This window comes from Silene latifolia, chromosome 11 (genome assembly GCF_048544455.1).
Source record: "Silene latifolia isolate original U9 population chromosome 11, ASM4854445v1, whole genome shotgun sequence".
NCBI lineage: Eukaryota > Viridiplantae > Streptophyta > Magnoliopsida > Caryophyllales > Caryophyllaceae > Silene > Silene latifolia.
The window spans coordinates 109387906-109403105 of NC_133536.1; the positions used below are offsets into that span (position 1 = coordinate 109387906).

Below are 15200 nucleotides of genomic sequence, written 5' to 3' on the forward strand. Positions count from 1 at the left end.
GCACTTTCGTACTGTTTATATTGCATTTTGCCCCCGAATTGTCTACTTTGGTTCGTTTTGTCCATTTTGTAGAAATGAACGCGAAAGTAGTGGAATCGTACCATTTTTCGTCCTATTTGCATGCATTTTGAGGAGACGGGATTTTCCGGAGTGAGTTCCTGCATTAGGATGCGTGAAGGCACGGTTTACGAGGCAGTCGGGCATGAGTTTGAGCTGATTTGAAGGAAGAATACTCGATCGAGTGGTTTTATTACTCGATCGAGTGGTTTCTGTGGCCTTGGTTGATCGATCGAGTGGATTTACACTCGATCAAGAAGAGCTAGAAAGTGGAGTTACTCGATCGAGTAACAATTCTACTCGATCGAGTAGATTATCTGGAGTTTTACTCGATCGAGTGGTTTCAGACTACTCGATCGAGTGGTTTTGGCATTCGTGGGCTTTAATTAGCCCGTGAACTTGTTTTAGTTTTTGGACTTAGTAGTTTTTCTATTTAAGCATACGTTAACTAGGTTTTTAGGCATTGAGTAATCCTTTTATCTATCATTCATTTTGACAGTAAAGACTGCGTTCTCTTTTCTTCTTCACTGTAACTTTACTTTCGGGATTATTTCGCTCAGATTTGTTTGTTCTTTACGCCGGATTCTTGCGATTGTAATCTCTTTCTCCCTTTTTATTATTAATCTTTCTTTCATTTACTTTAATTGTTTGTTTATTTCCTTTTAATTTCTGCCCTAATTACTTTTTATGCAATTTAATTATCGTTTTATCATGTTGAATGTTAGTTTATACTTTGTTATTAATTTTGATAATATTAATAGCGATATGAGTAGCTAAACTTGTTTCATGTTGGGATTAGGGGATCTACGGTAGAAATGTGACGATGTAGTGAATAAGTTAGATGAATTAATTGTGATATTCTGTCACCATAGCAATATAACTGTATTTACCGACTTAGTTGAGTGCACGCTTCTGAGTCACCTTTTTAATCTGGTTAAATTTAATCCTAGATCGGAAGATTGGACTAAATAGACCTGCTATGAACAGTAGACTAGCCTAACGAGGACGAAAGTTAAGTTAGTGGAAGTTTAGGATAGAAAGTGGACCGGAAGGACCTCTCCATATGCGTCTCGCAGTAATTTATCTAAGTTGTTTACAGTTGAGTCACTGGACTACCGTAGTGAACCGAAATCCTGACATGTCCCCTCTCTATTGATAGTTTAATCTCATTTTCTGCCTTAATTGCTCTTTCTTTATTTCTCTTTCCTTTGCCTTTTTAGTTTAGAAATCAAATTACAAACACCCCCTATTTGTGACCAAATAGACTGACTCTTACAGATATCTTGCTTCCCTGAGGAGATCGACCTGACTTCCCTAGCTATATAGTTAGTTTAGTTAGTTATTTTTGATAGGTATAGGACAGCCCTGTCAAATTTTGGCGCCGCTGCCGGGGAGGCAATTGCCCTATCTGTCTTTGTTTCGTTTATTTTATCCGTCTCAGGGAATTTTTATTCCATGAGGCAGTTCTAATTTATTTTCTTTCAGTGTTGTGTATGCCTGTGTCGATGGGTTTGAGTTAGTTTCAGCTGATTCTAAGCCAGAGAGACTATTTAGGCATAGACTCCGTCTGCAAAGAGAATCACAAAAGGAAGACTTGAGTACTTTCGAACCAGAGCTTCAGCATTTCCTTTTTACAGAAAATCCATCTTTTGAAGAAGATACTTCCAGATCTGTAAGCCGACCAGTAAAGATGCCGAACATTGCTAGTCACTCGGAGCCTCAAGCATCGTCAATTCTAAAGGGTTTCAATCTCTAGACTGAGGATGGGAATACATTTGACATTCGTCCTTCCTATATCAATCTGGTGGAGAGAAATCTCTTTAGAGATGTGGCAGGTGAAGACCCGAGGAATCATATGGAGGTCTTTACGGACTACTGTTCTACTATCCCCGCCACAAAGGGGGTAACTCAAGACAAGATTAAGGAGGTTCTGTTCCCTTTTTCTTTGACCGACTCCGCCAGGGAGTGGCTGACTGATTTGGACCGCACAGCCGCAGGGGTTACAGACTGGGAGACCCTTGCTCTTGCTTTTTATAAGAGATATTTCCCTCCACAACGCACCAATCAGCTGAGGGAAAAGATCACAAGTTTTGAGCAGGCACCCGATGAGACTTTCTATGAAGCATGGTCCCGTTTCAAGAAGTTGGTGAGGTCTTTTCCTCACCATGGTTTTGATCCGTGGTTTCTGTCCAACCAGCTCTACAATGGGTTGTACGATGATCACAGAGCCATACTTGATGCATCATCTAATGGAAGATTCCAAGAGAACACTGACGATGATAAGGGATGAGCCCTTATTGAAGAGATGGCGAATCACTGTGCTGAGTATGGAAACCCGAGGGATGGTATTAGGACAGTTCATGCAGTCGATAAGCAAGTTGTGGCTCACCTGGAAGCCATGAACGCTAGATTTGATAAGTTGGAGCTGCATTCTGCTGAGGAGCCTCAGACAGTCCATTTGCTTATTATAGGGGAGACTGTCACATGTGAGAGGTGTGGGAGCAACGATGGTCACACTGCTGTTTGCTGTCTTACGGTGAAGGAACAGTTCCTTGCTTTTATACAATATAGGCAAGGAGGGGGTTCCTATTACAACAACCAAGGGGCAGTCCATCCCAATTTGAGGTGGACAAGTCAAAATGTGCTCAATCCTACCTATCCTCCGCAGCAGCAGCAGCCATATGTCCCTCCTCATAAGGCTCAACAAGGCTTTCAAAAGCCTCCTTCCTTTCCTACACCTAATCAAGGTGTGTCATCTTCTGGTGGAATAAGTGAGCTAGGTGAGTTGAAGACAATGTTGCAGTCTTTGATAAAGTAGTGGCAGCTGAGTGATCAACAAAAAGATCCATCTATCAAGGTACTTGAAACTCAAGTTGCCCAGTTAGCCGCGAACCAGTCCACAAGGAAACCGGGTCATTTACAGTCACAAGCTGACAAAAATCCACATGAGATGGTAAATTTATTTAATTTGAGGAGCGGTCGTTCATATGAGGGACCGGACGTGTTGAAATCAGACCCAAGGAAGGAAATAATAGCTGATGAACAGTGTTCTGTTGAAGAAAAGGAGCTGACGACAAGGAAATTACTCGATCGAATGATTACTGGGGGTCGATCGAGTGAAATTGCTAAAGAAAGGGCTCGATCGAGTAAAAATTCTACTCGATCGAGTGAACAAGGAAAAGAAGCTGCTCGATCGAGTGAACTTTCTACTCGATCGAGTGATTTTGTTGAAGAAACTTCTCGATCGAATGGTAATTCTGGTCGATCGAGTAGTGTAGATGAAGAACAGCTCGATCGAGAGCCTGCTAGTGCTCGATCGAGTGAAAAATTGCCTGAAAGACCTCGTTCGAGAGGAAAGAAGCATCCGAAGGATTTGGAGCTTGATCCGGCTGACACGTTGGAAGAGAGGAACAAGGGACTCGAGATACCCATCACGGTGCCCTTCTCGAGGCCTTTGCAAAGTACTAAAGCTAATCAATAATTCGGCAAATTTGCCGAACTCCTAAAAAGCTTGCAGGTCACTGTGCCATTCGCCGAACTGCTGACACGGGTACCCTCTTACCTTAAATTTATGAAAGAAATTTTATCGCGTAAGAGGCACATTAACGACCATGAGACGGTAGTTTTGACCGAGGTAGGGATGGCCCTAGTTCAGAATAAGTTACCTCTCAAACAGTCAGACCCGGGTAGTTTTTCGATTACGTGTCATATTGGTACCCATTTGATTGATAACGCGTTATGCGATCTTGGCGCTAGCGTGAGTGTCTTACCGCTGTCTCTGGCTAAGAGACTTGGTTTGACAAAGTTTAATTGCACAAACATGACTGTTCAGATGGCCGACCGTAGCATATCACGGCCACTAGGTGTAATAGAAGACATACCTGTTAAGATCGGGAGGTTCTTTATTCCCGTTGACTTCGTTGTACTTGACATCCCCGAAGATGCCCATACCCCTATTATTTTAGGGAGACAATTTTTATTTACTGCCCGTGCGGTAATAGACGTCGAGGGCAAGACATTGACTTTTCAGGTTGGGGACGAGGAATTGATATTCCATCAGTCTAAGTTCCGGAGGGCTCCCATGCAAGCTCAGCCTTGCAATGCCCTCTCTTCTATTGACCCTATTATTGACACTCCAAATGAAGATTTGGAATATTGTGCTGCTATTGTGACCCCTCCGCCTCAGGTTGAGAGCAAAAAGGAGGAAAGTTCCTCTGTTTTCCTTGCTGCAGGTACAGATGAAAATAATGCAGGAGCTGTCAAAGGGCATTGTGCAATTAATGTCAGTCAAAGTGGGAGCAATGATGTTAAAGCCGGAGAGAAAGGAGTAAGGGTGAGAAAAGTTCGCGCATATGTGGATGTCAACTATTCTCCTCCTAACGATTAAAGTTCAAGCTCGTGGAAATTGAAGAGGATGATCAATGTTGCTTGATGACGTCCTCCAGTCAGGAGCCCTCCAAGGGGCTACTGAATTGCTTCGATAAGTGAGCGGGGAAATGCCCCGTGTAACAAATTGTAAAAACAATTTTTAAATTTTCCGTTGAATTTTATTTATCGCTTTTAATTAGGACAATTAGAATTTATACAATTTTTAGCGTAGATTAGAGACTATAGACTGTTACTTTGCGTATTTGGTATTGTGGGATATTTTTACGAGTATTTTTATGCAGGTTTGGGGAATTTTACGCAAACTCAAAGGAATAATGGCGAATTCAAGAGCTTACACGAGGAAAAGAGCTCGATCGAGTACTTTTTGCACTCGATCGAGTGAAATGTGTTCGATCGAGTGATTCCATATTACTCGATCGACTAAAGCTGAAAAGGGGAGTTCTCGATCGAGTAACTTTTTACTCGATCGAGTAGATGAATCCAAAAAGTCCTCGATCGAGCAGTTCGAAACCACTCGATCGAGTGAAATTGCAAATGACACGCAGGGAGTTTTCTTTAACTTCCTTCTTTTTCTTTGTTATTTCATTTTACCCCTAATTTTTCGACACCCTTCCTCTTTTGCGATCAAAACACCCCAAATCCCGGCCCCCATATTTCTTGCCCATTTGCCAAATCCGTCACCTACATTGTGTTAATTGTTAATTAATCGTGCTTAGCCCTCTGTTTTCCCTTTGATTCACGCCATTTTATATGATCAATTGGAGTTTTAAGGGTTTCGCGGTTTTTCTATTAAAAATCGCCATTGTTGCTTGTTTCTTGCCGATTAATTGCAATTTGTAGGTTCTTAATCATCAAGTAAGTGATCCTTACACTTCTTTGCATTTAAATTTCATTTATTTTGCCTTTTATGAAGTGAATTAGGACCTAGGGTTTCGATTTTCCGTTTTGGGTCGAAATTATCGACTATAATTTTGATTCAATGCTTAGTTTTTCTTACTTGATGCTTATTCCCATACCTCGTTGATTTTTACTTGTTTAATTCGAATTTTAGCGAGAAATTTTCGATTAGGGCAATTTTCAGTCGAAATTTTCGACTGTTAACTGGATTCTTCATGCTGCCATATGCTTAATTTACTTCAGTTGTTGCTTAATTTGCTGCCATTGATCCCCTATCGTTGTTTACTCGCTTTCATTCGAAATTTTTGAGGAAAAAGTTGGGAATTTTTGTGCTGTAGGTCGAATTTTTTCGACTGGTTAGGGCAATTTTCATGCCGACTTCACGCTGTTTTCATGCCTTTTTCTTATCAAATTCCCCTGCCCAATTTGTTTAGGATGGATTCTAGCTCGATGCCTTCTACGAGCTCCTCTCCCAGTCCGTCCCTGTATCTGTCTGAGACGGTAGTCCATGCTGCTACTACCGTCTCCGCACCTGCCAGTACCTCTGTTTTTCTAGTTTCTTCTGCCGGTACTATGTATACTGCTGCTAGCCCCATTTCAGCTGCGACCTTAGTCACAACCACTACTACTGCTAGCACTACTGCTAGCCTTTCCTCTTCAGTGGCGGTGACAGCTGCAGCCACAGCCTCTACTTCCGCCACGACGAACTCACCTGAAGCTACAGCTGATTTCAGAGCGGCCCTAGTTCCTCGCACCGTCACTGGACGAGCTTCTACTTCAGGTTCTAGAGGTCGAGGTCGTGCTCGTGCTCGTGCTACGCCAGCTCCTAGTACCTCTACTTCTGCTACTCCTGGTGGCACGATTACCATCCGAGGGGACGACTCCCTCGACTCCCACCCTGAGTACCCGCAGGTAATTTTCGTTAACGGTGTACATCGTAAGAGGTTTTATAACCTAGTTGGCTTCGAGTTTTTCCCTACCCGGTTCTTAGACCGGCCGACACTTGAGAGACTCGGCTTCTACGAGTCAGTTTGTGAGCTTTTACGGGGCACGGGGATGGCCGGACTCATCACTATGAGCGGCCATACCTTTCTGGAGCTGAGCCTCCAGTTCTTCAGCTCCTTCACCTTCTCCTCCGGGGCACACGACGCTGCCCCCACTAGTCTTACCGTGTCATTCCGGTTGTTCAACCGGACTTTTTCGATGACTTTGGAGGAGTTTGGTACCAGACTCGGCCTTTCCTTTACGGGCGACACTCCTGCCCCTAGGAAGGTCATTCGTCAGCTTTGGCGGATCTTGGCCCAGACCACCTTTCCCGAGCGAAAGCTCGCGCAGGTCCACCTTCCCCCTGCCCGTTACTTTCTTAGACTGATGGGGAGCACCATTTTTGGCCATAGGGAGCCAAACAACATCAACAACAACGAGCTCTCCATCTTAGGCGGTTACCTGAACATTGACTGCGAGGTTCCTTTTACCCTCAACATCGCCTATCTGACCGCCTAGTACTTCCAGGCCCAGGGGGAGAAGGTCACGGGATCTATTGTCTGCGGTGGCATAGCCACCATTCTTGCCCGTTCCCTTTTACGTGTCTGGCCTCATGACCTACCGTACCTAGAGGGAGAGAGGTACATGAGCCTAGATACCATGCATTCTCAGCATTGGCTTACCACAGACTACCGGACATGGAAGATAGACGGTTCCTTGTCCGTGGACTTACCTTGCACCACTCTCCCCCGTCTAGCCCCTTTGCCTACTGTCGCACGGGGCGCCCGACTTCCACCTCTGCCTTACTACCACCTCCAGGTCCGACCACCTACTACTTTACCCGCCGCTAAGAAGCGGCGCAGACTTGACACCGGAGAGGGGTCCACACCTTCCGGGAGCGGCCAGCCTTCCACGGCCACTCCTACACCCATCCCTACTCCTACTCCTACTTCCGCACCTGCCGACCAGACCCAGACACAGACACAGCCGGTCCTACCGGCTAATTTCGTACCTCCACCACCCTTTGAGGCGTCCTCAGTCATGGACCAAGGGCGCCGTGACGGTTTGTTAGTTGAGATTGCAGAGAGACAGGCTTGTATGGAGCGGGACATAGCTTTGACTTTGTTCCCTCTATACGAGTATCACATGCGACGACACCGTCCAATCCCAGAGGGTTGGCCACACCCTTCCTTTTACCGGTACCCAGCTGACGGGTACCCGGAGTCTGCTGAGGAAGAGGAGGAGGAGGAGGAGGACGCGGCGGCAGCGGCGGAGAGAGCTCGAGCTGAGCAGAGGAGGAGGAGAGAGCGGGAGGTGGACCCGGAATTCACGGTGACGGTGGAGGACGTGCGTGACAGCGACGAGGAGGCTGACGAGTAGCTGTTGGTCTACTCACTTCCCCAGTTTTCTGGCTGGTTTGGGGAAGTTCGCGTTTTGTATGTCCATCTCACTCTTTTATTTTTGTCTCCTTTTTATTTTATTATTTTTTTTTTATTCTTTATTGGTTGTATATTCCCGTTCCCCTGTATATATCTGCTGGTGTATGCTGGAGGACAACGAGGGCGTTGTCCGTTTTGGTTTGGGGAGGGTATTGCATCCTTTTGAGTCTGCATTTGCATTTGTTTTGTATTCACGTTTATTTATTTCATCTTGCATTGTTTATTTATTTCATTAAAAAATCAAAAACAAAATTAGAAAAATTTCAAAATTCAAAAAATTTCACGTTTATTTTTGCATATAGGTTGAGTCGGAACGGTAGATTTCCGTGATGAAACTGCACTATAACTTGTCATTTTACTTGAGCCTTGCACTTCTGTTGATAGTTATTACCTTTGTCATACGCATAGTCTACGCGTTTTTGTTCATATGTAGCTGACTGTTTAGACTTGACCTGATAAATTGGCAACCTACTTTACAATTTCTGAGGTTTAGAGCCCATAACTGGTGACATTCATGACCAGTTCATTAGGAATTGAGAGTAGTACTCCTTGCATAGCATGTTCATCATTTTTGCACTTTTATGACATTCGATTTCTTGTCAAATGCACACATTCGGGTTTGTGGTCGGTGTCACATGCAGGGAGGTGCTTGCAAATTTTTCCTTTTCCTTATATTTTTCACCCATTTAGCTCCACTTAAGCCAAACCTTGCCTTTTTGACCCATTAGCTACATCCCAAACTGAGTCTGCCTAGTCAAGCTAGTTTAGTATGTCTTTTGTGGTATGATTTTCCGTCTGCAGTTAGGCCCGTGTATATATGATTGGAGTTGGTGGAAATAGACGAAGGAGAAAAAGAAAGAAATAAAAAAGAATTGAAAAAGAAAAAAAAAAGAGAAAAACGTGAAAACCGTGAAAAAGAAAAGAAGAAAGAAAAAGAAAAAAAAATGAAAACAAAAAAGTTGTGCTTCACGTGAAAGAAAGGAAAAAAAAAGTTTGAAAATATTTGTTATGTTTTAGTTAATTCATTTAGACGGTGTTAAAAAAGGAAAGTTTGTGACCGTCTAACTCCTCTATTCTTATTCCATATTTTTGAGGAGATTGTGTATGAGATTAGTGAGCTGTGTGCCAAATGAAGGGCACTTGTACTCTATTTGTCAGTCAGTTAAGATTCGGATGGTTTTATATGGTCCTGTTAGGAGCTAGCTTGACGCTTTTACCTCCACATTACCATAACTTGTTTTGCCTTTTCTCACCTGAACCTCACTATTCCCATATCATTTGTAAGCCCTCGGCTGTGACGGACATTATTGGTTGGAGTGTGTGCATTAGTACTTGAATTGTCTTTCATTTTTGTTGCATGCATGCTATGTAGGTCCCAGTTAGGTGAGTGACTGTCTCTCTTTCTCTCTTTTACATATAACATTCACCCTTTGCTTCATGAAAGAAGAGTGACCACGTGAGAGTCCGATTTTGTTGGTCTTGCAAGGTCGATAGGTTGGCTATATTTCTGAACAGCTTATAACTCGTTTGCGTATTGACTGCTTAGCTATAACTGTTAATTTTTGTTGCATTAAATTGGTTCAAGTAGACAAGTTAAGCTAGCTCTGAGTTTTCATTTCCGTTCTATTAGTTGCATTTTAGTTTACTCGAGGACGAGTAAAGGTTCGGTTTGGGGAGATTTGATACGTGCATTTTGTATAGTCCTTTTAGCCTATTTTAGCACGTATTTATATGCACTTTCGTACTGTTTATATTGCATTTTGCCCCCGAATTGGCTAATTTGGTTCGTTTTGTCCGTTTTGTAGAAATGAACGCGAAAGTAGTGGAATCGTACCATTTTTTGTTTTTTTTGCATGCATTTTGAGGAGACGGGATTTTCCGGAGTGAGTTCCTGCATTGGGATGCGTGGAGGCACGGTTTACCAGGCAGTCGAGCACGAGTTTGAGCTGATTTGAAGGAAGAATACTCGATCGAGTGGTTTTATTACTCGATCGAGTGGTTTCTGTGGCCTTGGTTGATCGATCGAGTGGATTTACACTCGATCAAGAAGAGCTGGAAAGTGGAGTTACTCGATCGAGTAACAATTCTACTCGATCGAGTAGATTATCTGGAGTTTTACTCGATCGAGTGGTTTCAGACTACTCGATCGAGTGGTTTTGGCTTTCGTGGGCTTTAATTAGCCCGTGAACTTGTTTTAGTTTTTGGACTTAGTAGTTTTTCTATTTAAGCATACGTTAACAAGGTTTCTAGGCATTGAGTAATCCTTTTATCTATCATTCATTTTGACAGTAAAGACTGCGTTCTCTTTTCTTCTTCACTGTAACTTTACTTTCGGGGTTATTTCGCTCGGATTTGTTTGTTCTTTACGCCGGATTCTTGCGATTGGAATCTCTTTCTCCCTTTTTATTATTAATCTTTCTTTCATTTACTTTAATTGTTTGTTTGTTTCCTTTTAGTTTCTGCCCTAATTACTTTTTATGCAATTTAATTATCGTTTTATCATGTTGAACGTTAGTTTATACTTTGTTATTAATTTTGATAATATTAATAGCGATATGAGTAGCTAAACTTGTTTCATGTTGGGATTAGGGGATCTACGGTAGAAATGTGACGATGTAGTGAATAAGTTAGATGAATTAATTGTGAGATTCTGTCACCATAGCAATATAACTGTATTTACCGACTTAGTTGAGTGCACGCTTCTGAGTCACCTTTTTAATCTGATTAAATTTAATCCTGGATCGGAAGATTGGACTAAATAGACCTGCTATGAACAGTAGACTACCCTGACGAGGACGGAAGTTAAGTTAGTGGAAGTTTAGGATAGAAAGTGGACCGGAAGGACCTTTCCATATCCGTCTCACAGTAATTTATCTAAGTTGTTTACAGTTGAGTCACTGGACTATCGTAGTGAACCGAAATCCTGACATGTCCCCTCTCTATTGATAGTTTAATCTCATTTTCGGCCTTAATTGCTCTTTCTTTATTTCTCTTTCCTTTGCCTTTTTAGTTTAGAAATCAAATTACAAACACCCCCCATTTGTGACCAAATAGACGGACTCTTATAGATATCTTGCCTCCCTGAGGAGATCGACCTGACTTCCCTAGCTATATAGTTAGTTTAGTTAGTTATTTTTGGTAGGTATACGACAGCCCTGTCAATTGTCATCCAGTACAGCACGCCTTCTCCTTGTTCTACTCGGGAGGCGCATATTTCTGAAAGACTAGCAAAAAGGAGACTCGCATCTTTCTTCGAGAGGAGCATTTCCTAAACTTTTCTTAAGGGTCTTAATCGTCATTTAAGCCCTTAGTAACCCTAATTTATGTACCTAATCCACACTATAAATACCCCATTCTACTAATTAGATGGACATCAATCCTGAATATAATTTATGTTCTTCTAATCTCTCTTTAATCTTGTAATCAACTTTTAATTAGGCATTAATACAAATCTCATTTCCTTAATTTCTCGATTGTTCATTATTTATTTTGGGTAATTGAAGATTATTTGGGGTTTATTTGGAGGATTGACAACCTTCCAATCATTCATCAAGTACTTCTATTATTCTTTGCTTATTATTTTGGAATCATCATTAGGTATAATTCTCTTAATCCCTTTTTAATTATTGTTAATCATCTTCATTTATTCATCATGTTTTGCTTTGTTAATATGATTGACAACCTTATTAGCATGTTAAACTTGATAATGAGTGAGTAGTTTCCTTAACTAGGGTTAATGGGGAATTAGGGGAAACCAACATGGGGATTGATTCATGCTTCATCTAATATGCTTTCATAATTAATTTGCTTGTTTGTTGTGATTTCAACTTATGCACATGTTATTTTTGATGAAATGCGAGCCTATGAATCCTTGCATTTTTTACCCATCACTTATCTTTTCAATGAGACTTGTAAGACATAAACCAACTCGAGTCTCAGTAGACCATGCATATTGTTGGATAGGGAGGATTAAGTCGACTTGTAGGTGTTGTACAATCTAATTGATTCGGCTCCGGGACCCAAACCTTCCTAGGGATTGTACGATATACACTAACTCGATCCCATCACAACAATAATTGCTTGCATCTAGTTGAAAACACGTTTGTATGATCAAATCCCATGAATCCCCTATGAACCCATGACACCCTAGTGCTTTTAATCAATTGGTTACATCTCATCTTAATCATCTTGCGTGTTCATCTACATTGTTATTTAGTTTAGTGATCTTTTTATCTCAACCCAAATTGTGACACCCTTAGACACCACTACTTGCAATCGAAAATCCTACATCAATACCCGTCCCTTGGGATCCGACCTTTACTTACCTCTTTACTAATAGTAGAGTAGTTTGTGAAGTTATAAATATTGTTTTGGTCTAGGTGCTCCTAACGACAAGTAACCGAAAAATATAGTCCGACCAAAAATGGCGCCGTTGCCGGGGACGGTGCTAACTTGATTTGATTTTCTTTGATTGTTATTAGTTGTGTCTTTCTTTGCCTTGGGGAAGTAAAACTCCTCAAGGTTTGTTATAATTATTTTCAAGTTGTTCGATATTTTGCAAGATGGATCTTATAGATTGTTTTGTTGAAGACCACTTGAGTATACCCTTCTTCAAAGACCTCATACAAGCATTGGAAGCCTTAGAAGCAAGTGAGGCCAAAAATATGCATTGGGAATTGGAGGTAGATCTTCTTGAGGCCGCTCTAGCCAACAAAGAACTTACTCATGAGCAATCCGAATTGATACATAACATCCTTGTGGAAGCATACCAACCCATGGAACAAGAGCAAGCAATCATAGAGGACATCATACAAACCAAAGAGCAAGAGGAATTTATTATGGAATTTGAGTATGATGAGATTAGTGAGCTTGAAGAACAAGTTGAATATGCCATGATAATGGAGTGTCTAATGGAAATGGAGCAAGTTCTTAATGAACTTTCAATGGAGGAGAGTGAGGTACAAGTTCCGACTTTAAAACCCCTTCCCCCAAATTTGAAATATGCTTATCTTGACAAATCTAAGACCAAACCCGTGATTGTTAATGACAAACTTGATGAGAACCAATTGGGAAAATTGCTTGATGTGTTGAAACAACATGAAAAGGCTATAGGTTATAGTCTAGATGACCTTAAAGGGATAAGTCCCAACTTTTTTATGCATAGAATTCATCTAGAGGAAGACCATAGACCTACCATCCAATCTCAAAGGAGATTAAACCCCCATATGCAAGAAATTGTTAAAGGAGAGGTTATGAAATTACTTGATGCGGGAATCATATATCCCATATCGGACTCTTTATGGGTTAGCCCCGTTCAAGTGGTACCTAAGAAAGGAGGTACCACGGTGGTGACAAATGAAAAGAATGAGCTAATACCCACAAGGAAGATCACCGGTTGGCGTATGTGTATTGACTATCGAAAATTGAATTCCGCAACAAGAAAGGATCATTTCCCCCTACCATTCATTAACCAAATGCTTGAGAGGCTAGCCTCTAACAAGTTATTTTGCTACCTTGACGGGTATTCGGGATTCTTTCAAATTCCTATACACCCGGATGACCAACACAAGACTACCTTCACGTGCCCTTATGGTACTTTTGCATATAGGAGGATGCCTTTTGGCTTATGTAATGCCCCCGCTACTTTTCAAAGATCCATGATGAGTGTCTTCTCCGACTACCTAGAGACCATAATGGAAGTTTTTATGGATGATTTTAGCGTTCATGGAAAAGACTTTGACTCATGCTTGCATTACCTTTCTCTTGTATTGCAAAAATGTGAAGATGTTAGTCTCATTTTGAATTGGGAAAAGTGTCACTTCATGGTCAATGATGGAATTGTTTTGGGTCATTTAATCTCGGAAAAGGACATCAAGGTCGATAAAGCTAAGGTTGAGGTGATAGAGAAACTCCCATCTCCCGTAAATGTTAGAGGGGTGAGAAGTTTTCTCGGTCACGCGGGTTTCCATCGCCGTTTTATAAAAGATTTCTCAAAAATCGCGAAACCCCTCACTCAACTCTTACTTAAAGATGCCCAATTCCATTTCACTAATGAGTGTGTTGAAGCCTTTAATAGAATTAAGGAAGCACTAATCTCGGCACCAATCATTCAACCACCAAATTGGGAACTACCGTTCGAGATTATGTGTGATGCTAGTAACTACGCCGTTGGAGCGGTTCTTGGCCAACGGGTAGGAAGGGCTTTACATGCCATCTACTATATAAGCAAGACTCTTGATTCTTCCCAAGTGAACTATGATACCACCGATAAAGAGCTCCTTGCCATTGTCTATGCTTTGGATAAATTCCGTTCCTATTTACTTGGATCCAAGGTGATTGTTTTTTCGGATCACCATGCTCTTCGACATCTCTTGATAAAGAAAGAGGCAAAACCAAGGTTGTTAAGATGGATTTTGCTTCTTCAAGAATTCGACTTGGAAATAAGAGATAAGAAAGGGGCCGAGAATGTAGTGGCAGATCACTTGTCAAGGATCCGGTTTCATGATGAAGAAGGAGAAACACCGATCAATGACTCCTTCCCCGATGATATCTTAATGGCCATCCAAACACAACTTGAGAGATATATTACCCCATGGTTTGCCGATTATGCTAACTATATTGTTGGAAGAGTACTCCCTCCAAACTTAAGCTACAACCAAAGGAAGAGGTTCTTGTTCGAAGTAAAGAGGTACTTTTGGGATGACCCAAATCTTTACAAGGAGTGTAGTGATGGGCTCTACCGAAGGTGCATCCCTCAATGGGAAATTCAAGGAATTTTGGAAGGATGTCACTCATCTTCTTATGGTGGACACCATGGAGCAAGAAGAACTATTGCGAAAATTCTTCAATCGGGCTTCTTTTGGCCTACGATGTTCCAAGATGCTAGAGAATTCATCCTTCATTGTGATGCGTGTCAAAGAACGAGGAATATCTCTTGGAGGAATGAAATGCCACAAAGGGGCATACTAGAGGTGGAGATCTAAGACATTTGGGGGATCGACTACCAAGGGCCATTTGTGACGTCCAAAGGGAACAAATACATCCTTGTGGCCGTAGACTACGTCTCAAAATGGGTGGAGGCAATTGCCACCCCAACCGATGATGTAAAAATGGTCACTAAGCTCTTCAAGAAAATAATCTTCCCAAGATTCGGAGTCCCTAGAGCAATCATAAGTGATGGAGGAACACATTTTCATGAAAAGAAGCTCACATCCCTTTTGACCAAATATGGTGTCCAACATAGAACCGGCTTGGGATACCATCTTCAAATAAGCGGTCAAGTTGAAGTTTCGAATAGAGAGATCAACCAAATTCTTGAGAAAGTTGTCAACAAGACTCGTAAGGATTGGAGCATGAAGCTTGATGACGCTCTTTGGGCTTATAGGACGGCCTATAAGACTCCCATAGGAGCATCCTCTTACAAACTCGTCTACG

At 41.8% G+C, this 15200-nt stretch overlaps 1 non-coding gene across 1 annotated transcript; it reads right to left on the reverse strand.

Moving 5' to 3' along the window:
* Window positions 1–2123: 2123 nt before the first annotated feature.
* On the reverse strand, window positions 2124–2229 carry LOC141615730 (small nucleolar RNA R71). The gene has a single exon (XR_012530133.1). It is a non-coding gene; the product is annotated as a small nucleolar RNA R71 (small nucleolar RNA).
* Window positions 2230–15200: the final 12971 nt, after the last annotated feature.